The sequence below is a fragment of the Melospiza georgiana genome, chromosome 5 (assembly GCF_028018845.1).
Source record: "Melospiza georgiana isolate bMelGeo1 chromosome 5, bMelGeo1.pri, whole genome shotgun sequence".
Classification (NCBI taxonomy): Eukaryota; Metazoa; Chordata; class Aves; order Passeriformes; family Passerellidae; genus Melospiza; species Melospiza georgiana.
Window position 1 is genome coordinate 3,277,809 of NC_080434.1, and position 27,329 is coordinate 3,305,137.

General features: G+C 37.9%; 1 protein-coding gene across 21 annotated transcripts in view; it reads left to right on the forward strand.

Annotated features, from left to right (window-relative positions):
* Positions 1-5,477: 5,477 nt before the first annotated feature.
* Positions 5,478-27,329, forward strand: part of SORBS2 (sorbin and SH3 domain containing 2) — a 145,330-nt gene continuing 123,478 nt past the window's right edge. For 6 of the 21 annotated variants that reach the window (XM_058024357.1, XM_058024364.1, XM_058024360.1 and 3 more), the window contains exons 1-2: positions 5,480-5,604; positions 24,111-24,238. The gene's annotated coding sequence lies outside the window, so the exon portion shown is untranslated. Of the gene's footprint in view, positions 5,605-5,942; positions 6,013-8,819; positions 8,947-24,110; positions 24,239-27,329 lie in introns of those variants that run through there. The other 15 variants (XM_058024367.1, XM_058024368.1, XM_058024370.1 and 12 more) reach the window with 7 other exon arrangements.

Consider the following 27,329-nt stretch of genomic DNA (forward strand, 5'->3'; position numbering starts at 1 on the left):
AAGGAAGAGGAAGTGATGCAGTTCAGGAGGACAGTGGAAATAGCCCTGGGATGTGGCTTCAGGTTTGAGGGAAGGAGAAGGTGATGAAGGATAACAATAAGGGGTAGGTAAAAGTTTCAGATTTATGTACCAAAAATGGAGAAAAGAGGAGGCTGGGAGACTGATAGCTTATCTTCCTAAATATCGAAAAGTGATGTTTGAGAAACACTCACAAATTTTCAGCATAGAGGAGTTGGCTGTTGGTGCCTAAGCAGGGGGAATAACCTTTGTCCTGGATATTTGTTCATTATGCTTCCTCTATAAATTCAATATGTGAGGAACCTCTTATTGAGAAGTTAATAAAATTTTCACTTAAGAATTCTGTTTGCCCTACTCTTGGAGAAAAGATGAGAAAACAGTTCCTTTTCATTATGTAGCTATCAATCTCAAGTTTATATTTCTCTACACAAGTGTAGAATGTGCAATAAGACTTCAAAACGTATGCTGCCAAGTTTGGTTTTCCAATAGAGTGGGAAGCATAAAATTTCTAGCACTGTCAGCAATTCAGGCCTCTGCACTGAGTCTGGAATTTGATGTTCACAGGAACTCAGGCTTGTAGGGTTCTCCAGTTCATAACAGAGGCAAAACTTGCTTTTATGGGTTCTGGAAACTAGGTGGCCTGGGGTGCTCTTCAGGACTTCATCTGAACTCTTGCTTAGGGCTATGAATTAATGTAGTTGTTAGATGGAACTGTTAGCACATGACACAATCAGGACTGGAAATCTTTCAAGTACAAATTGACCAGATAAACTATTAATTGTCTTGACAATATCCTTGGCATTTTCTGAAAGCAAAGTGCATTTCAGCAGCAGTTTCTGATTTTTTTGTTTTGCTTTAGGTCACAATTGACCTCCTGGTGCTCTTTCCAAAATTCTGAGGATGACTTTAAGACACTTCCTTTCTGTATGCTAGTTTTGCTTTGAAGGCTTGCTATTTTCTCTTAAAACTGCATGTTTAAGCATTCATTTTTGGGAGCACATTGAATATTAAGTCTTTTTGAGCTCAGGTTCACATTTCTTCTCTCAAATACCATCTTAAAGATCTGAAAATGGAATATTTATCCATACTGTAGTTCTCCTGATTTAAAATCTGCTCAACACCATAAAAATTGAGGTGTTTTCTTGGGATAAATGGAAACAAAGTTATATATGTGTTATAGTGTGTGTATATATATATACATGTGTATATCTTTTTAACTTATATAATGCATTAAATAATCCAATTTCATAGCCAAGCAAACAGAAAAAAAAGTCTATTTTAGATTCTTTTTTATCTTACTTATAATGCAGCAGAAATTATTCCAAAACTGTATGTCCAAACAGCTAGAAAGTACCTTAATTTAATTTTTGTAATATTTTGTATTTGAGGCAGTTATACTTTCACTATTGCCTTTTTATTAAATTACATGAGAAAGTAAAACACTAAATGTAGGATAGGAAATAGTGTGGAAATTGCTCCAGGAATTCACTAGTATTTTTAACCCTGGTATAAAACATGAGGGAACTAGTCTTATTAGGTTAAGGCTCTTTCATCTCTAATTAATTACAAAAGGGCTTCAGGGTTTCCTTTTAAAATTTTTAAATATTTGCTTTTAAGAAAATCAAAGTTAGTTCTCTCTTCTCTGCTTTTTCTATGGCTGTACTCATGTGGTGAGGAATGTGTCTTAAAGGGCAACTGTGAATAAAAGAATATATTTCCTGTGGTAAGAATTTCCCAAATAGACTCAGGAAAATGTTTCTGCAATGCTCTTGTGATTGTTTTATTTAAATGCATGACACACCTTAAATACTTAACTCATTGCTCTCTTCAATCTAGATAGAATTCTCTGTCAGCATCTTTGCCAAGTATGTAACTGAATCCACAGTACAGAAAAATTCATCAGAGTTGTTATTGGTGAGAACCTGAAAATACAAAGCCAATAACTGGAGTTGCACTCAGTGTTCAGTAGTTGGAGAAGCTGAGAACAAGTTTGACCGTGGATAAAATGAACTCTTTTTATTCTGAATTCCAGTTTTCTCGTCTGCAGGTCGTGTCTCAGGCAGTTAATTATAGTAATGTCTTTGGAACTGGATATCAGTGCTTTTTTTCATAGGCTTGTCTTCACCTGGTACCTTGGAAAAATAATGTTAACCACCCTGTACTTCAGCACACCCACCTACAGGTATTCATTGTTTTACCTACTGCTTTGCATTCAAGCAAGCTGACCAAACAGAATTAGAAAAACAAAAACCAGTCTCTTTAATTTTGAGAACTTTGATAGATGATGATTGCTTTGTGATTATAACAGTCCAATTTGCCTTTATAAGTCTTTCTCATTTCAATATACCATCAAGTGATTACAGAATTGAATGAGGGTCAGAAAGATGGGTAATTGTTAATGATATTCAGGATGGCTGAACACTAGGTGTTTTCCATAGGAATAATTTCAATGCCATGCAATAAATGAAATGCTGATTTTAATATAGTAATTGCTTCTTAACTTAGGATCTACTCTTTTGATATTTCCTGTCCAAGAGTGACAATGCCTTTTAATATGTTACTGTTCATGCTTTTAAAACAGTGTTAGAATGCAAATTAATTATTCATAAACCAATGAATTTTAATGAATTGTATGCAAATCACAGTTCTTGAGTTGATTTAGGAATTAAATGTTGCCTTGACTGAGGTATATGTTTTATATTGTATGGAGCTGGTTTGAGAGAGCTGCCAACCAGTTTGTGAAGGAAAATAGCAGGACAGGCTAAACTACAGTGGTGAATGATCTGCTGATACAAGTATTTAGAGATAAGGCTGAGAATAATGTTACTTCTGTCCCAAAACTGAAAACTTTTAGCGATATTCTGGTGAAGAATTGGTGAATACTAGTTTTCTTTCAGCCCTGATTGCTCTGGTACGAGCAACTGTTCTCCAGGTGCCAGAGGTGAGATCAGGAAGCTCATTTGAATGAACGTGGGAGTAGGATTTGAGCAAAGATACCAAATTATGTGTTCTATTTTCAGCTCTGTTCTAATACAGTAGGCAAGTGGTTATCTTTAAGCCCTTAAATACTCATTGTAGGGTCAGTATGACTCTATGCCTTGCACTTGCATTTTTGTGTAAGGGGAGCATGCTAGCAGCCCCAGTTTCAGATACCTGGTTCTGGAGCTTTCCTAGAAGCACAGATAGCAGTGTAACTGAGCTTGGGAGGGACTACCAGAGGTTACTCAGTCTCACAGCTTCACTGTGGGTCCAGTTCACATCCTTTGGCGTCATGGTTTTAGTGGGTTTTGCCAGAAGAAATTTTAGGACTGTGCAGAGCATGCATCAGAAACTGTTTCAAGGACTTCTGTGGAGCTTTTAGGTAAACCCAGGTTAGCTTCTCACAATTGTGCTTCAATTGATTGCTGAGTTGGAGCCATAATCTGCACTTGGGTTAAGCCTCTTCTAATTTCTGCCTAATCACTTATGAAACTGCAGAGAAGGAAAGGTTGCATGTACTTGTACTTTGTTAAGTCCTATGAGACACTGCAGGAAAAAGCTCCATCAGCCTTTTCTGGCTAAAAGTGTGCCTGCATTACAGACAGAGTTCTAGACCCCTAAATATTGAATTATGAACTTGAAATCTTAAAACACATTTTTATTAAAAAAAAATCAAACACATTTTAATGGATATACTTCTACTGTACTTTCAGATGCCTGCATATGTTTAGATACAGAGATATGGACAAACAACCTGAAACCTTTCCAAGCTGTAACATATTGTTTAAAAACTCATGGCCTCTATGTTTCCAAAAGCTATTTTAGCCTGTTTGTGGAGTGTATTGTGATAGAAACTACACTTAGTGCAATAAAGTGATAGAAAACCTGTATGAGTGTTCCCTTACTGTAGAGCATTTTTCATCTTTTTTTAAGTCAGCCACTGTATTGGTGCATTAAAAAGAAAGATGGATGTGCAGTCTGTCTCATGTTGCTTATTAACAAAAAAAGTTAGTGAACCAATCATGGTGAAACAGTGCTCTTGTAATGCAGGCTGGTTTTGTTTTAATACTTAGTATGTAAATAATTACTCCAGTAGTTTAATGTTTTCCAAGCAAAAGCTTCAGAATTTGGTTGCCTAATCAGCAGACATCCCTTTTTGATCAAAAATGAGTGTTGAACAGTAGTCATGGCACCAAAAGTATGTGCTTGAGTCACAGGAGCAGGGAATACTTTCACCACATTCTAGAACAGACTCTTAGCCTCAGCTGCAGTTTGAGAGAAAGATCCACCCATCTTTTTTAAGAAGGCTAAGAGACAAAGAAACAAGACTAAATTGGCATTTGTGTAGAAGCACCTGTATAAATATACTGGAATGTTTCAGCTCCAACACCTCAGAATTCTAAACAGAATTTACTTACTTGTTTCCTTGTGAGCCCTTCCCAGGTCACTTTCACAGAGCTCAGTACTCACTTTCAGAGAAATTTACACAAGGAAAAGAGGGTGAAGAAATGTGTAAAATCCACTCAAGTGGACCTTAGTTCTCTGCCCAGGACTCCACAGTGACACCACTGTCCATGGATCCTGAGAGCAGCAAATTCAGTTGGAGGGCTGGAGCAGCAGAGCTTTGTCTACAAGTTGTACTCAGTGGCAAAAAATCTGCTGTAGCCCTAGAAAAGTAAAGCTGGACAAGGAAATGCAATTATTTCACATATGTATTAAGTCAATCCCTGCTAACAACTGGGAAGTTCTGACCAATACTCATTACTCTTGGGTATGAAATGCAGTATCCTTGCTTAGATACATTTAATGCTTCTAAATGACTTTTTGAGAACTTTAGGCTGATGGATGTTGCTTGTGCTCTCTACCTTATATTCCTGACTCCTTAGGCAGTTGAGATAAATGCTCATGACAGGTCTTGAAGAGCAGAATTTTTTATGAGCAGTTTTAAATTCTTCACAAATATTTCATTTTCTTCCTACTTCCAACTGAAAGGAAAAAAAACCCAAACAACGTGTTATTCTAAATAGAATAAAATTGCACAGTAATTTCAATGTACAACCTTTGAAAGTTGCGTAACAAGCAGCAACCTTTAACCTTTAAGAATTGTGATGTCAGGGATTAGGTTATTGTGAATGAACGGGGACTTAGGCTTTACTGTTGAAAAACCAGCTGACTGTTGTATAATGGCTATCCCCACTGTCTATTTCCTAGGTAAGGACGATTATTCACCCCGAGTGCTTACACAGTTCCCTGTCAATTTTGGCGCTTCGCTTTGGCGCAGAGCGGCGCTTGCCCGGCCGCGCTGGCGCGGTGCTTTGCAGCCCGGGCTGGGGGCTCGGAGCGCGCCCGGTGCCCGGTGCCCGGTGCCGGTGCCCGGTGCTCGGTGCGGGCGCTCCGCGGGCGCGGTGCCGGGCGCCGGGGCGGGCCGGGCCGCTGTTGGCTGTTGCCATGGCTCCGGCAAGCCGGGGGAGCCCAATGAGCGCTCTGCGGCGCTGCCGAGGGGACCAGCCATTTTGCTTATGGGAAACAATGTGACATATTCTGCTGTGCTATACCGGGGAATAAACAACAGTCCCGTCGGGGGACGCAGAAGAAGCGGGCATATTAGTGAGTAATGCGGGCGGCGGAGCGGGCTCGCCAGCTGCCATTTTGACAGGCTGCCGCTCCCGCCGCCGCTCGGGGGAGGCGGAATGCGGGGCGATAATGCTGCATATCTGCTGTCAGGCGGCGGAGCGGGGGCTTGTCCTGTGAAGGCAGGGCTCCTCCGCGCTGCTGCCTCGGCAGCTCGCTAGCCGCCGCTCGCAGCCCAGCCGGGAGCCAGGGCCGGGAGTCGCCGCTCGGAGCGCGGCTGGCGCCGGGCGCGGCGCTGCCAGGAGCAGGTGTGCGGCTCGGCTCGGCTCGGCCCGGCCCGGCACGGCCCCGCTGCGGCTCCCGGGCTGCTCCCGCCGGGCGAGCTGCCGCCGCCGGAGCCGGCCACAAAAGGGAGCGCTGTGCGCCTCGGCTGCTGCGGGAGAGGTACCTGGGCACGGGCGGGCGCGGCTCTGGGGCACAGCCGGGCACAACTTCGTGCGGGAAACAGGCTGCTCTCGGTGTCTGTGCCTTGGCTTCGGCCCGCGGCTGCTTTAGGGTGGTTGCTGAATTCATTGATCTCACCGCGTTGTCCTTAAACGTTTCGATGTTAGTGTCGTTCCGTGTGGTTGCTGATTCAGAAGGATGCTTACAATAGATGATAAATTTTTAGTAGATAATTCTACTGAAAGGCAAGGATTATATTTTTGTTTGGATTGTCATTGTTTTTTTTATTATCAGGATAGCGTGGGTGAAATACAATATTATAGAACAAGTGAGCATGTTTGCCTTACATCACGGAGTTCATCACTAGTAGATTCCATGCATTGTGCTCAGCCACAGCGTTAGATTTAAATTGTCCAACTGCTGCTGTGCAGTATGTAGGTCATAATAAAAAGCAGCTTTTTCACCAGCTTTCAATGGACTGCATGCCCCAGTGCTGTGGTTGATTAGTTTGTGGTGCTTGTGCTGTTAAGAGCAGTGGTATTAAAGCCAGCTCACACCTCCTTTTTAAAGATATCGCACGTTCCGTGCTAGACAGAGCACAACACACCCATTGTGTCCCTCCGTTTGGCGTTCAATAAAAGGAAGGAAACGAGCACTCCACATGGAGTACCAGCACATTAATAGCACAAGACGGTTAAACTTTATTGAACAATCCCAGGGATTCTGAGATAATCTACTGAAGATACAGACAATAAAAACACCGAGACGTATACCAGGAACTAGTAGAAATGGGAGAGGTCTTCTGATAGGGACTGTTTGTTAATGCTGGAGATTTTTCACTGCAAAATGAATTGTTCTGAGTAGTTATTAATCACAACACATTTGCTGTAGTTAAACCTGGGTCAATAAAACCTCAGTCCCTCAGGACAGATAACGTTTCTATTTAAAGTAGTATTTTCCTAACTACCAACTGTATTCTTATGCATTAATACAATTTCTGAATTCTCTTACAATGAAATGCATTGTATTATTCTGAAAACTGATCTAAATGTTGTGATTCACTTTGCATCTATAGAAAATGAGATGATATTTTGGTTTTAAGCCTTCTTTAATATTTATGTGGATTTAAGTCCCACTGAGATGAGCCATTTGTTTGGACAGTTGAGTGGGCGTGAAATCAAGAATTCGACGTCTGGTATCTTTATAGTTAAATTAGTAACCAGCACTCTGTAACTAGGAGCCAAATTCCAGTGTTGTTTCTGTATATATCCTGCAAAGGCATTTGAACAAGCAGGATCAGCAACTATCCCCCAAGTGAGGCACTGCATTTGGAAACAGCAGTATATAATTGAATAGCTACTATGTGTTCTCCCCATGAGAAAAGCTCCCTCTTTGAACCATTTCAGGATTCTGTTTTTTGGCGAATGCACACACACCAAGTTCTTTATGCCTCTGTGCAGGGGTCATACGCTAAGTGGTTTGGAGAAGTGCCTTCATCTGTGATCTAGAAAGTGGAAGTGCCTTTACAGTGTGGCACTGCATTAATATGTATGATTGAGTCTGTAATTATGAGGAAAATTATAAACAAGCAGAGCTAGTATTTAAGATGTTGGTAAGTCTTTAACAAAGAGGGAGATTTTATTGCAACAATAAGAAACATGGATGTAGCAGTGTACAAAGTAAAGGATCTTGTAGTTCAAGGTGAATTGATTCTCACTGTGGATTCTTCTCACTATGAAGAATTTATGGTTTGAGGAAAACAAGTGAAGACTAGCAATGACTAATCAGTAAACAGTGTGCACCCATTAGGTGCTGATAGATGCATCTTATTAGTCATTATTATTTAAACCAATATTCTGTGCTCTTTCCATTCTGCTTTTCTCCTTTTGTTATTTTTCTCATATCGATTCCCAGCTTCCCTCTGCTTCCTTACTGTCTCTTTGGCAACATCTGATCCCATCAGAGCTATTTGTAAATCAAATCGGTGACTGTCAGTAGTGGTCATGGAGGTACTGCAATAGAATCTGATGTGGAGGAAGAATTTAAATGAGTTAGAGGTAAGAAACAGCAACCAAGTAATGAGTGTATCCAGTGCAAACTAATTCCACATCATGTAAGTTTTAAGGGCCTAGAATTGGGTCACTGATGTAGAAGTCAAATGGGCATGCATGGAGAGGGACATTTTTTCCTTTCATGATGATTTGAAGTGTATTTATAAACAAAAGGTTTACAAGACCTTGATAATAATATGACATAGGACAAATTGGAAAGTTTGGTATTAGAAATGGTAGCGTAGAGTTCTAGTTGAAGTCTAGAAGTTTTTCAGGTTTCAGTGGAGCCATGTTTTTTATCAAGAGGTGATTATGCATTATTGGAAAGCCTCTAGGTTATCCAAAGTCAGGCTCTCTCTTGGTCAGCAGAGATGTAAATAACATCAGCTGTTGTGCTTTAACATTACAGTCGCTTCAAACGTTTTTTAGACAGATGACCTTAGAAGGTGACTCTGGGTAGCTCTTAAACAGAATACCAACAAAGCAAACCCATCAGATTAATCCTAAAATGCAGTGTCATAGTAGCAGGTGCAAGCAGTGATAGAAATAAGAGACCAGGATGACCGAAGGAGGTAGGATGAAGTGGTGTGGCAGCTTATTTCGTATGCTCTTTGTTTAAAATAATCAGGTTTGAACAAACAGTGATAAGCATCCACCAGTCATGGGATGTGTAGAGCACAGTAACCTTATAAGAGCTCGTGTGGAAATGTGTTGTCTGTCCTCAGTCTGTGGACTCTTCTCAGTGTGCTTACAGACATGACCAGCCTGTGAGCAGCAATGCAGAAGGGATGTGCCCAGGGAAGACACAGTTATGGAGCTGGATGTGTTGTATGATGTTACACTGTGAAATGGCTGAATGTCACTTCTGCACCTGAAGGATCAGGTATTGAATGTAATACCTCAATTATGTGGTTGTGTCTGGAGTGCACAGCCTCCATCTGGTGTGACCTTGGAACAGTACCTCTGCTCCAGTGAGGCTGTCTGAACAAAAATAGAAATAAAAATTGTCACTTTCTACCTGTTTGTAAACTAGAATTGTACAAACGTATTCTTTATTATTGTGTCCTACTGCTCTGATACCAGTCATTTCTCATGTCATTATTTCCTATTGGATTAAGCATGTTACTCTTGCTAGTCTGAATTTCCTTTCTTTACTGCTGTATGTGGCATGTAGCTTCCTCTGTGAGAGAAGACTGTGCCATAGATGCTCTGTGTTCATTTTTATTCAAATAGTCTTGTGTCTTTTCATAAAAGTGTTTTGACCAAAGCTGACCTTTCTGATATTATGGAGCTTCTTAACATTTAAAAGCTAAAACAAAAACTAGAAAGACTTTCAAAGGCACTGATGTAATGGAAAAGTTCATGTATGGGAGGGAAAAGGGAGAGAAGTAAGTACTTAAAAGGGCAACATGTATCTTGGAGTACAGGCATGCTAGATGACAACATTTTAGATCTACTCCTGCTTTCAGTGTTTTTGAAGCATGTAATGTATTTTTCTGTTCAGATGTATTGTTCCATAACAGTGGTACATCATAGCTAATGCTGCTGAGAAGTAGGAAATTCCAAAGGCGGACCCGTTTCTTCTGTTATTTCTAACTTCTTTCCCTAAATAGATTGATTTTTTTGGTCTTTCTGTACTGAATACAGATAGTGTTCTGACTCATCCACCCTTAAAAACCTCACCAACCACCATCAGGGGGTTGAATAGCACAGATGTGGTTCTGTGTTCTTAAGTAACCTGAGTAACATAGTGCACTTTTAAAGAGGTGATATTGAAGGTCCTGAGTCTCAGAGAATAGTGGGAGAAACACACTAAAAGGAAAACAAACATTCTTCCTCTCAATCGTTACTATGATCAAACTATACACCAAGCTTTTTCATTAGCCTTTTCATATAACAGCTGTTAAATAATGCTGAGAAATAGAATGATGAAAGCTTTACTTCTTCTAAGGGTACTCATCTTGCATTTTATGTACAAGTATCAAAGCAGTGTACAACTGAACTGTTTGTCAGGTACCTAAAGCTATTCTTATTTTAGCAGCAGTGGCTTATTAACTAAATTTATCCACAAGCATAGCAGCTTTACTTTTTTGCTTCTTCAGGACCCTAAAGAATATGCAGGAATGCATGATGAAACCAAATGGAAAGGGAATCAGTAACTGCAGTTCTCACAGCTGAAAATCAGATTCATTGACTTTTATGAAAATAGTAAAATGCATTGATTTCTAAGGGTTGCATTTAGTTGTAGGATGATGAGTTATGCTAATCAGAAATCAGTAGTTATGACTGAAGGTCAAAATAGGTGGAAGGGTCTTTGTGTTTTTTCAAACACAAAGTTTACTCTTAAACATGTCTGATTCCTTAATGTATTGTTGCATTTGTGGGGTTTTTTGGTTTGGGTTTTCATTTGGTTGGTTTTCTTGGTTGATTTTTTTTTCTTTTCTGAACAGCACCAATAGGTGAAATCCCAGTTCAAGCAGGCAGCGAGGCTGAGAGGTGACTGTAACCCTTCCTAAGAGGCTTAGGTGGGATGGTGTGGTCTGTGATTAGAAGGGGCAGGGGCTGTGTCAAGAGCAGGAGAGCCTCAGTGTGTTCTTGTCAGCACGGGGTCTGAGCACTCCTAATAACCATAGCCTGAGCACAGAGCTTCATCACCACAGTGCACCTTGAGAGCTATGGTGTTTAATAAAGCCACATATCTCTCGCTGGGATCAACTTGCTGAAAACTAATGCTTTGTCAGAGTTCAGTTTTAGCAAAAATAATGGGGTGGGGGAGGCTATCCAAGATTCAGTTATCTGGATCAATTCTCATGTGTGAAAAATGCCTGAACTAGAAATTACATATTACTACAGAGGATCTCTGTGCATATGAACAGTATTTTCATGCTTGAAGTGACTACAAGTGAAAAGTAGTGATTCAGGCAATAGAACATAGCATGGGTTAGATAAATTGGGTGCTTTGACTGTTGTTTTTCTTTTAATATTCATTTTTTCTTAATAATGAAAAATTATATATTATTTAAAAATAAAAAAATGTCTTTATTTTTAAACATAAGTATGTATAAACATTTATAAAAACATAAATGTAATCTGACATGTTGGCATCAAGCAGGTGCAAAATGACATTTTTAAGGTACTAAATGCCTGTTTCTCACTGATTTTTGTGTTCATTTGAGAACTTCAGATTCTCTTATCTGTTGGTATGAGAGCTTTTCTAGTATGCTGGAGTATGATAAATAAGGAAGAGTAAATAATTGAGGCAATTATTGATTGGTGAGAATTACAAAAATATTGTATGTCATGAAGGTTATTTAATAAATCTCCAGCCCAGGATGTTTTGCTGTCTCCAATAAAGCAACCATCATGGACCTTCATAAGGAGCGGATTAATGGATTAGATGGCCCAAGTTTGTGGGTATTTCAACTGGTGATTGTAAACATCATGTGAGTTTTGAATTTCAGACTGTTTCAGCCTTTGAGATAATCCTAAATTGTAGGGATTGGCCTAGGTGAACTATCCAAGAAATAATTCCCTTTTGAACATACACGTCACACTACTGACTTTTGTGTATTTTGTGCTTTGTGCTTATTAAAATCTTACACAGTTATTGTCTGATTTAGGCATCAATCTTGTATTTTCTTTCTTCCCACTGACAGTAAAGATTTTAAAGAAAAGCAAGCAATAGCAACCCAAAGGGGTTCCAGTGCAAAACACTGGTTATGTTTCATTTAATTCATATATTGATCAGGTACGTCATGCTGCTCCTTCTAGCCAGTTATGCAGTTACACATTTTAATAAGCAAATCCTGACAGAAGACAGCAGTTGCCAGCACAAATTTAATTTAATTTAGTTTCTAGTGAATTTCTAATGAACAGGGAACTCTAAGCAGTGGCATTCTCCAGATAATCAAATTCATGGTAATTGCAGTTTTTCTTTCGGAGAAATCTGTATTTGTTAGGAATCTGAAGGAAATAATTATTTTAGTGTGACTGATGCAATCAAATGGTTTACTTTGAATAAGTAAAATATGAAAGAGGCTAATCAAATGAAGTGCTACTGTATGAGAGCAAACGAAAGGGTGACAGGTTTGACAGTAGAATAAAGACCGAACCAAAGGCTTTGTTTTGACATACATGCAGATAATCAGGCAAATTCAAGTCTTTTAAGAGACCTCTTCTATAAGGGTCACTTTACAGATACGGATCATGTAATCTGAGCCTTGCAGATTATCATTCTGCTTCTAAACAAGTACAAGAGAGAGGTTTTGAATTCCTTATTTGCATAGCTGTAGATTTACACATTCACATGTTTTTGCCATTGGCATTTGATTCACAGATGACTGATTTATGGTCTTGAGCAAAGGCCAAATTCAGGACACACTTTTAACTGTCAGGACTGCAAACTCTACAGAATTTGTTTGAAAGCCAGCACCTGTTGTAATTAATACATACAAAGCAGTAGGAGGATCCCTTCCAGCTTGAGGAAATTCTTCTCTTATGAGCAAGGCAATAATAATTGCAGAGATGGGTGTGCTAAATTAATTCAGGTGTGAATTTGTTTTTTGTTGTATTTAGTGGTGCAATTATCTTAAACATAATTCTCTGAAATCAGTCACTGCTTAGATAAAGAACACAAATGAAAATAAACATGTCAGTAAGAGCTACAGAAAGTACAGCAGGGTCAAGTTCTCTTTGCAGTATGTGCTGAACATGAAAGATGGAGCAGGCTTGATGCAAAGGTAAACTGAAAAGCAGGTTTATTAACACATGGCTTTGACCTCTGCTTGACTACAACACCAGTGCTTTTCTTGATTTCCTGCAGCAGAAATGAAAATGTAAAGGGTGTCTGAGGAAGAAGAAAATAGTTTCTTTGTAGATGAACTTGGGAAGTGTTCTTATGATAAAAGATTCCTGCTACTATGAGTGGATGAAATGTATGTGGGGAAATTTGAGCAGACACTGTGAAGAGACTTCTCGGAGTTGCAAGAGGAGACAGGAGGAGAATTACAAAAGTGCTTGAAAGGGAAAAGACAGATATAATTGCTGTAGTGACAAGACAACGAGCCATCTATATGTGTCCTGTATTCTAAGGCAGGGATAGCTACAGTGGCATCAAAGAAAAAAAAATTAGAGGGGTCTCATGGGGTGCATCTTGCATAGATCAGCACATGTTACTTAAAACCGTGGGTTCAGATACTGTGGTTAAATTGTGTGTTGACAAGAGGCCTAAACAATAGCATTCCTCATGGGGGGACCAAAACAAAATCAGAAATCAGATTTCAAAAATGCTGTGGAGAAATCAGCCCTCTCAGGAAAAGCTACAACACAGAGTGAAGGGGAAACAAGTGTGGAGAAACATGAGCCACTTCCTTGAGGAGTTCACATCCCTGAGCATTCAGGGGTTTTTTGGTGTTTTTATTTAAAAACAAACAAACAAACAAACAAACAAAAACCACAAAAAAACCCCCACCAAAAAGTCATATTTGCATTCTAGTCAAATCTCTAGCCCATACACAGTGTGCCAGGGCAAACTACAGAGTTTGTTTTTTAAATTGATTTTTTTGTCTTCATCTGCACGCATAGTAACTCCAGTTGAAATTTTCAGATTTGAGAACAAATTGACCTCCTTCTGTGGGTTTTTTCTTTATGTTGTATTTTATTCTTGGCGGACCCAAATGAAAAAGTCCTGTCCCTTCACAAGTGCTTTAGATGAAGCATTAGAAGTCTACATTTTCAATGTGATTATCCATTATGGAAATGGGATTCTGTCTAGCTGTCCTGCACCAGCAATGGAATAATGCAGTTTTGAGGGTGAGATCAGGTGTTAAGGAGCTCTAATTTCTGTCCCTTGGTTTTGCACCAAATTGGTTTAACTGGGACAAAGTCTGTTAGAATGTTGGTGGGCTAATTCATGTGTTTTGCTTTGTACACAAGTGAATTAGGACTGCAAATGTCTTTATAGAAAATGTCCATTTCTCAGTGTGTTACTTGGTTTTAAAATGATGAGCTGAGCTGGAGCTTGGAGGCGGCTTGAGTTCAAACATGACTTGAAAGAATAATTATATTGCAAGCTTTCTTGTGTGTAGTCCTGTCAAATCTGTGTAATTCTACTGTCATCTTCAGTATTGTATATATTGTATTTAGACTTCTATGGACTTTATCTTCCAGCATGTTTAGCAACAGCCTCTCTTTATGGTCATTAAAAAGTGGGGGGGTTTTCTGAACTAATTGCGGATAATGCTGTGAAAATTTCACAGTCAATACCTAAAATTGTCAAAACAATCTAATAATATATATAATTTAAATCTTCATAAAAGAAACCACTTCTTTTGAATTCTGGACTTATTTACTCTGGTGAGGACATGTGGATAGTTTTTACTAAGCACTTTTTTAAAGAACGAAAAGGATTTTTAGCTTTGCTTTGCCCAGAAGCAGATAATTTTTTAATGCACTTTTTTAGGGATAGGTTTGGAACTATACTCTGAGGTGTCTACTCTTTTTGGTGGGTACAAGAAACAATTGTAGAACTCTTACCATTGTGTTTGCAAAACTGTGAAATCTGACTTGCTGTTTCTCATAATCCTAAATTAGTATCTTAAGCTGTTAAGTGCTGAAATGATGATTCAAGTTTGGCCTTGTAGGAATCCGATCTGAATAATATTTTTAAAAGCAAGGGCATGACTTCAAGGCAGTTGTTCTTCTGTTGACTTATTTTAAACATGGGTGTTTTCTTTACCAAGACATTTTCTAAACAAGGAACTCAGAATTCATTTAAAGGTTTGTTGGAAGAGGGCAGAGAGGAATTTAGCAAAATGACACTTACAAATGATATTATTATAGACTTTGGTATTTTTGAAAGCTCTTATTGATGTTTTCTCTCTTTGAACGCAATGGTAGGAATCCTCCCTGAATTAATTAAAAGTAGTTACAGTAAATGTGTCCTTTTAAAATACCATTGGAAAAGCCTTATCGTCCAGCTTTTTGCTATTGTAGCTTTAGGTTCAGCCCAAAGTGCCTATAAATTTCTTTTGAAGAATGCTGGAAAGATTTAGCTAAAAGATGAAAAGAAGTGTTGAATTTGTGTTTATTTGTGTACCTTGATATAATGATTTTCTGATTGTCATTACTTACATTAGTATTTAAGTCTTACTATCATTAGTAAGATCTGGGCTGAAAAGTTTGGCACAATCTTGAATGAATCTACTAACCTTATTTACAGTGTATTTATTACTGGAAATAGCTTCACATGTTTATATACACAAATTTTACTATATTTTGGGCATGTTCTGTTAGATAAATAGTCCTGCCTCTTGATGAACATCAGAAGTTATGTTCAAATGGTGCATTTCAACTTGGAATCCTGCAAATGCTAACCGGATTTTCAAACTTAAGGTCAGTGCAATTGTGCTATTTTTTCATCTTAAACTTCCTGTGCTGTCTGTATCAGACACACCTGTGATTTTGAAATGTCACTATCAAAACCAGGCTAAGCGGTCACTAGCTTCATGAGGAGGAGGAATCAGGAAATAGAGATGTCTTTGTGTTGTCATTTCAAAGGCAGCAACGTTTCAATGCTGCAATAAAAAGATTTTGTGTGTTGACTTCTTTCGGTGTGGATCACATAAAAGTTAGCATAGAGATTTGATTTTTTTTTTTTTTTTTTATGTTTCAATGCTATTTTTCTTTTTGAAAGCACTGTTAAAATTACTTGAACTGCTCAACTTCTGGACAGTTTAGACTTTGATCTTAACTCACGTGTTTCTAGTTCATGCCACCCATCTATCATAAGCTGATTTTGTTATAAATAACCAAAAGCTGTACAGACACTATGTAAAACTATTAGTGATTTCCCCCCTCTGTTGTTGCCCTCTGGTTTCAAACTCTAGTCTTCAGATAACTGTCAATCACATGTAATTTTTTTTCACCTTGCTGATCAGAATGTAAAGGCTGACAAAAAATATCATCAAATGCTTTTCTCCTTATGAGAAATTTGTTTCTCCTTATGAGCAATTTGTTTAATTGCTGCAGGAATCAAATGTGCCTGAGCTTTAATTTCAAGTCAATGAGTTCAAAGCAGAAGGTAGGACAAACAGAATGCAAGCATTTTAATGTGTTTTTGGACACTAAACACATAATAATTAAACTTCTGCTGAGATATGTCTGCTGTCTACTTTTGATGCCTTTACATACAAGGCTGTAATTTGACAACTATTTTATCTCTACCATCTCTTTTGGGAGGTAAGATAGAAAACTGTGTGATTAGCTATTCTGTATAAATTTTGTAGAGAAAAATTTATCTTTCAACTTCTCAATTTTGTTTTTCCATTTAGGTTAAGTTTTCAAGCCATTTTAGAAGCAGAGGATACCACAAGTCACTGACTTCATCCTTCACGTTTTTTAAGTGCAAATGTGCACAACTTTATTGTTGCTTGTAGTGATCATTGTTTAAAGGTTAAAAATAAAATTTTCTGATTTGAACAGTCATTTCATCAAGCTGATGAACAGCCTTGAGGGGAAAGAAGGGTCTTTTGGGCTGTTATTACTAATAGGCAGAGGAATTTGAAAAACAGAGGACGTTAAAAAGTTCTTAGGAAGTAAACAATTTCTAGGAAGGGAAATCCACCTTTCCAAGTATTTATTTTTCAAAGAGAGGAAACTACCTAATAGGTGTAAAACTTCATGGATACAAAATAGGATATATACTTCAGATTATGTTACCTTTGGCTTCCAGTTCTAACCTATCTTCAGAACCCCTCTCCCAACCTCCTTTTGTGCAACTTCAGCCACCTTAGATTTATGCTATGACAGGTGCTGCTTCCTCCACCCAATGTGCAAAATATGTACATCATGTTGTTCCAGCTTTCAGTTCGTTGCTGTTTAAGAATATTTTTAAGGATCTTTTCTCTCCACCTTCCTGGGTGGCACTGGCCTTTGTCATATGAATTGGGGTCTCATTAATGGCCTAATTTTCCTAAGGAGTATACACTGCATCTCATAAAATGTGTAGTCATACTGGCTACTGAACACAGAGATAGCAAAGAAGTCTTGTTTTAGAGTTGTGTCTGTAGACTGCCTTCCTAGTGGAAGATTTTTTCCATTCAGGGAGAAAGTTTGCAGTGGAAAATATGGCTGCAGTTTTGAATTCTTTATTACTGATGTTCACTGATCAGCGGTGGAAGCTAACTGGTGGAGAAGAATGAAGAAGTTTCTAAAAATCCATAAAGTAATGTCACCCATGGTGACTATGCTCTTCTTGTCTCTGTTATTTGTCACTTAAATGAGGGTCAAATTCTGTTAGCTGAAAAATTAGTTCTGACCTACAGATAATTCAGTACAGAGCAATTAACTGGCAGCACAACTGTAACATCCTGCATTGCCTTGAGTACAGCAAACATCAAATTGACTTTCCTGAGCTAGGAAAAGCATTAATATAGTTCAAACAAATGTTTCAAACTAATAGCCTGTTCTGCAATTAATAGTCCTGTAAAGAACACAAACAGCAAACAAAAACTGTGAAAGAGCTCTCATTTTCACTTAGCTGAAGCAATACATGACAGATGACTCCATTATTATGTGCCTCTGTTAACAAGAAAACAAAACAAACACAAGCTCAGCACTGATTTCCTGAGCCATTCCCACTGGCAGGTGTTGGTTTCGTGCTTTAACTTCACCTTTGGGAGCTGTAAAACTTCCTGGAAACCTTTCCTGGAGTTCCTTTCCCTCCAAGCTACTGTATGAGGATTTGCCAATCTTTGGGTACATTATGATCTTCAGGAACAAAGATTTGAACAGGAAGGGGTCAGTTTTCTGTTTGAGGAGCTTCCTGTTGTGTGCTACATCATACTGCAGAAAGGAGATATTTTGTAAGGAGCAGGAGCATTTTGGCAGCACCTTTCTTGCTGATAAGCAGCATGAAGGTGGACACAGGTGGAGGCAGTGTAGCTGCAAGCAGCTTCAGTCTGCTGGTGTCGTGTACCTGAGCTTTTGAAACAGCTGCCTTCTTTGCAGCCTGAAGGACTGATAGTTGTCACGAGCATATGAAACTGTGAGCAGCAAAGAGTTTGTCAAAGCAATTGTGTCTTGGTGAGCTTTGTCTGACTTCAGCTGTTTCTATTATGTCAATATTGTATTGCCATTAGAGGTAGGAAACATAAATACAAACGTTGGGTCGCTGAAAACCAAATATTGCCTTTGAAATCTGACTAATGGGGGGAAAAAGAAAGAGATATCATAAAAATACTAGACTCTGGTAGTATTACTTTGTATTCTAAAATGCTGAAGAAGTCTCTCATTAGGGTGTGTTTTCAGTTGGTGGATCATAGTTGTAAAATGAATAAACTGACTAAAGGACCACTGATGGAAAGATGGTTCTCTACACTGTTGTTTGCCTTGTAGTGAGAGGTTTTGTACTCATTTAAGGTGGAAAATGCTCATGCTAGGGTTCAGTGCCTGAAAGCTTCTGCTGCAGCAGCTCAACTGTTTCCTACCTTCTATGCTGTAAGTAGCAGAAAACATTAAAATTACTTAATTGGTAAAAATAAGGACTGTTTTTCATATAGGTCCCTTTTTTTTTCGTTACTAGCCTGGCAGCTAAGCAAATTGGCAGAAAACCATTGTGTTAATTATTGAGAAACCTAAATTCCTTTGTGGATTTAGCCATGGTAATTGGAATAGAAGCTCAGTACAGAGTGTGGAGGTGTAAAGCTGGCCTGGCCATAATCTGGTGGTTTAAGAAAAAGCAGAATGGTGTTAGGCCTTGTGCTCTGGAACATAAGTCTTTGTGAAGCGGAAGGAAGGATTTGGGACTTGTGTTCCTTCTGCGGATTTCTCTTTTCCTTACATGGACCAGCAGCTTGAGAGTGCCAGCTGCACACAGGATCATGGCCCCAGAGCCTGGTGGTGGCAGTTCTCCCTTGAGAAGTGAGCACAGTTTTATCCACAGATAACTCTGGGAAGGTGTGAATGTTTCAGAGTATATTGCTCGCCTGTAAATATTTCAGAATAACAGTTGCTCAAACTTTCCTTTCTCCTAGGTAAGTTTTTCCTTTCTTAAGCTTATGACTCACAGTTCTTGCTCTGTGAGCCACATGAAGTATGTGATTACTCTGTGAAATAGGACCAATGTCCTCACAAGACCAGACAATAGCATGACGCTTGGGATTGTGTCACGGAAGTGTGACTACAAATCCTTCTGGAAGTTTAATCCAGGTTTTCCATATCCGTGGCAGATGTTCTAATGTCCATCAGTACAGTGGTTTTAAAAATAACATGGTGGCATAACATCATCTTCCATGGTTTTGCTAAAGAGTGGAAAAAACCTGAGAACATCTTTTGGATATTTGTGCCTCTGATTTAAGATTGGTAAAACACAAGGTTGCACAGGACAGCTGTCACCAAAGCCGTTTCATTAAGGCAAGGCTTTGCTTGCTTGGTTCAGGAGGAGAATTTTAGCTAACTGTTAAAAGATATACAGATGCTTAGAAATTTGGGTGTGTGTATATATATATATATATATATGTATATGTATGTATGTATGTATGTATATGTGTGTATATATATAAAATGGGTATTTTAAGAATTGCCCCTTTTTTTTGGGCTCAAAAGACCCTGTTACTTGCATTGGTAAATCGGTAAATCACAGATTGAGAGTTCTAGCTTGTTTACATTTCTGAGGTTTAGGCCTTTAGGAAAACTCCACTCTGTAATGTCCCAGCAGCCTTCCAAAAAGCAGCCACAGTCTCACGCAAGAGTTAAGCACAGTCTAGCAGAAAACAGACCTGAAGGACAAATAACTTTGTACCAAGTTCTTGAAACAATGGCCTAGCTATGTATATTAAGAGTGAGATTAACAATAAGCTTCTGTTCCCCATTTCCTGAAAAGGCCTTCTCATATTTATTTTCCTGTTCAGTTTTAACTGTTTGCTCTTTGAACAGAGGAAGTTAGTTTTACTAACTAAGTAGGCAGGCATATTATCCTGTTGGTCCAGTTTCAGAATGATAGCTGTAGTGGCTGTAGTAATTTTTCCCATTTCTCATCATTATGAGAGCAGTTACATGGTTTGCACCCAGTTATATGGAACTGACTAAAGTATTGGAATTGGTTCTAACAGGTGACTAAGAGCATTTAAATATTTAGATAATGTGCTTTCAGTAGTTGGAGGGTGTCAAATGCCTGTGATTTCTCTTCAAGCTTGAGAGTATCCTTATGTTTTAATGTAGTTATTTGGTGCTGATTTAAAGGTATAATAATAATTTTAGTGGATTCTGTGTTATTAAACATATTAAAATTATAACATAGCTGCTTATTATAACTGTAAAATGACTTACAAAAAATGGCTAGAGGTTTCCGTCTAACATAAATCTAAAGTCAAAAAAATGAGACAGCTAAAGATACTTGGTCTCTTAAAGAGAATGCAGGTCTGCTGTTCTGCAGAACAACAGCAGAGTCAATGCTTCCTGAACCATATGCCATTTTGCAGACCAGTTCGTGCTAATAATGTGAAAATGTGAATCTTTCTACTTGCTATCTTGATCCCTCTCTTTCAAATGCATGAATTATGTGTAGAACACTTCTGTGACAAATTCAGAAAGCTGCTTTGATGCTTGTTTGAGTATAGGCATCCCTGGCACTAAGTTCAGTTAACACATATTTGTGCATTTTTACTTATGTTATGTTATGCAGGATTAACCTTAAATAATGTTGTATATGACCTATGTGTAGCAAGGTATTCCATCCTGTCCAGGAGCATGGCCACCCTTCTTCATAGCTCCATTGCTTTTCAGCAGTGGAGGCTACTGAAAACACACGAGACATTGAAAAAAAGTCTTATTTCTAAGATCCTTCAAGTTCCTGTATGTCTAAAACACTTTTGAGACTAGGTGAAGTCCAGGACAAAGCATGTGATCCATAGCTTTCTTTCTGTAGATTTCTTTTTTTCCTGCACTCTAAAAAATACCCATTTCAGAGATTGAGATGATCAGTTCTATGGACGAACACTCTCAAGGGAAACTTCTGAAAACAGAGTTACATCCATTTTGCTTCCATTCTCTAATATTAAATTCATTTTATGTTACCTGTCATAGTTCAGATGAAATTCAAATTTTATCTGGAAATAAAAAAAACAAATGAAAGAAATTGTATCCGTACTCCTCTCTTCTTCCTGAGGCAGGCAACATGCAATTCATTTAGACATACTGTCATACCACTCAAAGGTATTCCAGTAATCCTAAAGTATATTAATAGAATCATGTATAGAATAATACAAGGAAAAGGAGTCATTACACCTGGCTGTGCAGTGTTCACCTGCATACCTTGAAATGTGCAGGGACACTTCTCAAAAGGATTATTCTCCTTCAGCCCTTCCATATGAAGCTGAGCAGTGACTTCAGTGACTCTACTGTGTTTGAAAGGCTGGGCTTAGAAAAATCAAGATTTCTTTTATGTGAATCCGTGCAGTGAAGCAGGTATACAAATTTTGTCTTTCAGCATTTTGAACAACCTTCGGGATCTCTTACCTATCAAGATTGTTTCCTCTGGTTGATGGAAATTTCTGTAGTGTCTGTCCTGTAGTGTCTGGCTACAGAGGTCCTGGAGACTTGCACCGAGTACCTACAGCAGCAGCAGAACTATACACTTCTTGGTCATGTTTGAGCTCTTTAGTGCTAAAAATTGATTAAATCACCCTGGAGTGGGTCACTAAAGAAATTATGTTGTTAATTTTAGTATTGCTAATAGCCATAAAATGAAAGAGATTTTTGTCAGTCCCTTAAAAGCATAAGGTGACAGTCTTGGTAGTAGTGACATATTTGTTTGTTTTACTAATAAACATACATGTACATTTATCTTTGAGACCTAGATGATATATGTGATATTTCTGACATCTCATGTTTCCTGTGGATAAAGATGATCTGATTTGTATGCAGTAGCTAAAGCGCCTTAGTGTATATTGAAACAGTGCTTTTGTCATATTTAGTAAATGCTATAAATACTAATAGGTAAACTCATTTATTTATGCAAGTACAGAGGGTGTGTGAAGAAACAAGGTACCAAGATAGGTTAAGTGCTGATGGTGACTCAGCTAATGGTAAATCTGTCTTCTGAGAAGATGCCTCTGAGAAGAAATGCTGAGCTGCCAAGTGTTGTGTATTAAATTGTGTCAGTAGTAAACTGATACTGCTAATAATGACTTCAACACATGCTTCTAGTTTTGTACTTGTGCAGTATTAGTATTCAGCATGTGGATATTTATTGATTTAGCTTGTAACCACCAGATGAAAGCATTATGGATGGCAAGGTAATGTAGAATCTGACACTAGTGGTCTGCTAGATACAGGTCTTGTATTTATTTACAAACTATACTGCTTGTTCCACTTGGCATTACAGCTCTAAAGCTGGCCATAACTCACACATTATCTGAAATTTAAGCTATTGGAGTCCTTGAATATCTTTGTTCCTGAATGTCAAATCTAAACTGAGCTTTTTATCTTTGCTGGACTAGTTTTGTGGTAAAATGATGGTCTTAAAACTAGACATCAGGAATGAAGTGGCAATAATGATTAATTTAACAGGTTGATATTTAGAGTTTGTGGGTTTTGTTGTAGCTTCTTTTAACTGTTGTAACACTAAGAATAGCTGAGATCAAATGGGAAGGATGTTTTTGAGCTAACACAGAAGGAATTTTTGCTATATTTTTACATTTAGCAGCTTTTTTTGTTATTGTTTTAAGTGTTCTATAGCTAATGATTTTTATGCAGGTCTTCAGGAGAAAATGTGCTTTTCATGTTTGTTTATAACAATGAGCATCGCTTTACTCATTTAACAGTTTAATAAATAGCTTGTGTCTGGCATCCTGTTTCATGTGTCCATATAACTTCCAAACAGCTACTGTTCATGAATAAATCAGAAATGAAGGTGTTCTAAAATGTTATCAAATGATTGTGCTTAAGTAGATGTGACTGGAAATGTAGCAGATATTGAAACATTTTGAAATCTTACCACACCAGCCTGTTTTAGGTTTTGAGCTGTGAAAGTAACTGTAAGTCTCATAACTTTTCCTTGAACAAAAGTAACAAAATTTTTCAGTGGCAGTACCTAACAGTGTGGTGATGTTTGAGAACTTTTTCTGAGAAAGAAAAACCAAGAATTGCTGAGATGTACAGAGGGAAGTTATAGAGAGGGATATGATGGAACCTTTATCCTCTACCAGAAGCGGCTGCAAAAAATTAAACAGTGATAATTTTTCACTGACTCAGTTTATCTGTGTTTTCTTAAACTTCAAAGTAATTAGCTTTTATGTACCTGTGAAGATGTTCAGGGTCTTTTCTTAGAGTCATTACTTTGTGTTTAGACTTTCTGTTTTCCAGTATTTTTCATTATGGGAGGGTAAGTTGATTGGTTTGCAACATGACAGAGGAGGACAGGACATATTTATCATGTCAGTGATATGGTCAAAAAAAAAAAATGGAATTCCAGCAGCTTCAGCTCATTAGGCTTCCAGAATGGTACAGTTGCTGAAACTGGAAACTTGAGATGCAGACTAGAAACAAACTACTGCCTTCAGTCTTGGTATACTGATTTGTCCTGTCCTTGGATGTGTTTACCAGTCAGATATGATGGACTTTAATGCACATAGAATTACTCCCATCAGAGATGAAATGCTGTGTAGAGAAGGCAAAATATCTTCAGAGATAACCAAACTCAGAAGGTGTTCTTCACATTGAAAAAAATCCATGGTGGTTCATTGTCCAAGCTAAAAGTTAAAATCTTCAAGGCCCCTGATCTCCTTTTAACAGTAGCTTGGTTTGGTTTTTTTCATCAACAGTGGTTGTTCCAGGCTTCTTCTGTTTCTTTAAATAAGAAATTGGACAATGATCAAAGTTTTTTTTGCTATGGATTTCCTGATTTTTTTAGCTTGGGTTGGGAGGCTGCTTGTCCTGTAGTACATTTTCATTTCGATAGTAGGCAAGCCCATGACTGCTGAAAATAGCTCAAATGTTCTTAGAAAAAAAAAGCCAGCAGCTTAGACTCTTTCTCTTTCTCTTTTGCAGACTTTTGCATGTGAGTTAAATTAATTTCTTGAGAGAAACCTTCATAAAGGGCTAAATACACAAGGTCTACATACACAGAAATTTCTTTCTTCTGCTGCATTTGAGACACAGCTAAACTCGTCTGTCTGGTAAGTCATACTTTTCTTAAGGATTTGTCTTTCTTCCCACCCTTATGACTTGCATTTCTGAGTTTCTAATTAGTGTTCAGAGAAAACCAGCTTTGGCTTCCTGGTATATTCTGTATATGAAGTACAAAGATGAAGCTCCAAAGGCATTTCTGTGCTGCTTTTACAAACTTCAGAATAGTATCTATTAGTATCTATTCTGTATGGTACTTTGGTATACATGGGGTTTAATCATTTATCTAGTGCTTTGTTCTAATTTTGCTGTAATGAAGGCATTAAATGTTTTAAAGCAAAAGTGGTGATTGTTCTGCCCTGGATTTACCTGTTTGAACATTCTGCATTTTATAAAGTAATGTAAGAATGTGTATTGCAAAGTATATTCAGTGTCAAGGCAGAGTTTAAAAATAAGCTTTCCCAACATTCATTCATGTCTCATTGATTTTTGGTTTCACATCTTCTAGATAAAGTAGGTTGATGTTATTAAGTACAATGCTTTATTTTTCTTGGTGATGTGCCTATTTCATGGGACAGTCAGCATACTTATCAGTAGTCTTTAATTGATCATATAATTCTGTAACAGTTCTATTAAAGGTATGTCTTATAGTTTCCTTGGGTTTTGACTGTACAGCTTGAAACATTTTTTTTCCTTTGATTATGAAGTATTAACTGAGTTTGACCCAAACAAAAGTAAGCTTGTCCTCTACCTTCCATTTTTATTCCTTACTGCAATAAAATGAAGAAAATCTTGGAAGAGCCAAAAATGTTTTGCTCTGTGCTGAGGTTTTTCTAAGCAGTTGGCTGGCATTAGATGGCACCCTATATATACCCAGTCCATCTGATCACTTATGCTGCAATGCTTTGGCTTACCACAATTACTGTGTACTTAGATACTGCATGCCCTGGCTCTACACAGCTCATTTTGCAGGCTTTGCTATAGCCCTGACATCAGTTTATTTCCAAAAATATGTTGAAAACCCAATGTCATATTTAAAATAAGTGTTATATTTAATGTCAAGCAATAGTTATCTTTTCATAGAAAAAACCCCAAACAAAACAGATCAACATTCTTGCACAGAAACTGTTTGGAGGCTTTCTAATTCATTTAAGTTTTAGTAAGAAGCTTTCCATCTTATTTTTGGAAAAAAAGAGAAAAGCTGGAATGGATGTCTAGACTCCATAAAAATATCTTACTTGTCTTACATTGATGGTTTTCATATTAAAGGAGTTTTTCACTTGAGAATTACTTCTCAAAAAGCTGAAGCTTCTGAAGGAACTTAAGACACCTCAGAGGCCATGCTGCAGTTACTCTTTGAGCAATTTAGAAATATGTGATCGCTTAATATGTCTGAAGACATAGCTGGAGGAGAAATTACACATAAATAGGCTGGATAATAGACAAAAAATATATACCAATTATTTTCAATTAAAAACACTGCTTGAACTCTTCAAAGTAAGGACCAGTGATGGTCTATTAATGGTAATTTCTTAATTCTGTAAGTTTGAATTTACTGTATATTTTGCATGCAATTTTTGAGTGAACAGCAGGGCTGACTTAGAGGAACTGGTATCTGGCACGCTAACACAACCCAAACTTTAACTGAGTGAACTTGGCACAAAATTGAACATAAGAGAGAAAATCTCGGGAGAGCAGTGGAATTCCTTTCCTTGAATAAGTATACCTTAGCATTCATGGGGAACAAATGCTAACATTTGTGCATGTTTCTGCTTTTGACAATGTGTCTTTGTTCACTTCCCAAAAGGGATGTCAAAATATACTGAAAAAAAAAGCCAACAACTTTCTTATTTGAATTTTTCATTTTACTTAATTTTATGGTCCCAAGGAACGCATTAAATCTGGGGTGGCTTAACACCATTGTTTATAACTTTTGGTGTATGTAGAACAAAGGCTCAGTTAGTGCAGTTTGGTTACACAACTGTGTTCCCTCCTTAGTGTCCTTGTGAGCTCAAATAGAAGGGTGGGAGGCAGGTGTATCTATCAGCATTTTATGATGGAATTATTTTATCAAAGTGTCTCAGAAAATATTTTCTTTTTGCCCACATAAGTGTTATCCAAACAAAATACCATATTACTGAACTGTTACCTTGAGAAGCAGAGGATCATGGTAACTTAGATTTCTTGTTAAAAGTTTTGTGCTGAGAAAGACCTTAGATTAATGTGCTGTTTAGTCATGATGTTACTTCCATGGTGTGGTCTTCTGTTCATTTACTGATGGCAGTGGAGTTTTATGGGAACTGTTCTGTATGGGATTCTCATTTACGATCTAAGCATATCAGCAGAGCATATTAATGGGGTGAAACTGCATGGATTTAATATGTGACAATGCTGGAGAAGAAAAAGGTGTTTTGAACACTTGAAGTTGAGAGCTGGTGATAGAGTAAACGACTCTTAGTAAAAGGCCATGGTGCAGCCATCTCTTCCTCACATTACCTGCAGACTGGGGATGTACCAAAATGGAGATGCTGAGAACATTCATATGTGGCACCTATGAGTTGTGTCCACACTGGACTACCTGGCCATGTGGTATGTTCAGATAGCAATACATAGCTCTGGAAAAACTTTGTGATTTGATTCTGTATGTAAGCAGCTGCTGTAGAGGGCTGCAATTTTCATGGCATCCTGGTTATCTCGTGTCTGCAGCGGTGCAAAATTGCAATGCCTCTTTGTTGGCTTTGGAGCTTTGGCTGTGCTTAACCTTTCGATTGATCCAAGTGAAATGGGAGCTGGCAGGATTCCCAGCTTCTCACTGTAGCCTCTGCTCATCATCATTAATCTGTGGTTTGGGGGAAGAGAGTAAAATTAATCACTTTATTAATATTCAAGTACAGCAGTCAGCATCTTCTGTAAGAATTAGTAATTTTAACTATAATGTCTAAGGTTTTGGTTGCTTAACTTTTTTAAGAAAACCACTTTTAGATAAACATTTTCCATGTTCTGCAACTTCAGAAGTATTAATTTTCCATGTTAAAAAAAAGTAATAGTTGCAAGTGAAAAGCAGGTACTTTTGCATATGAAGCAAAGAATAATTTTCACTTCTGCTCCAAGCCTTGACTTTCATTTGATTCTAGTTTTTAT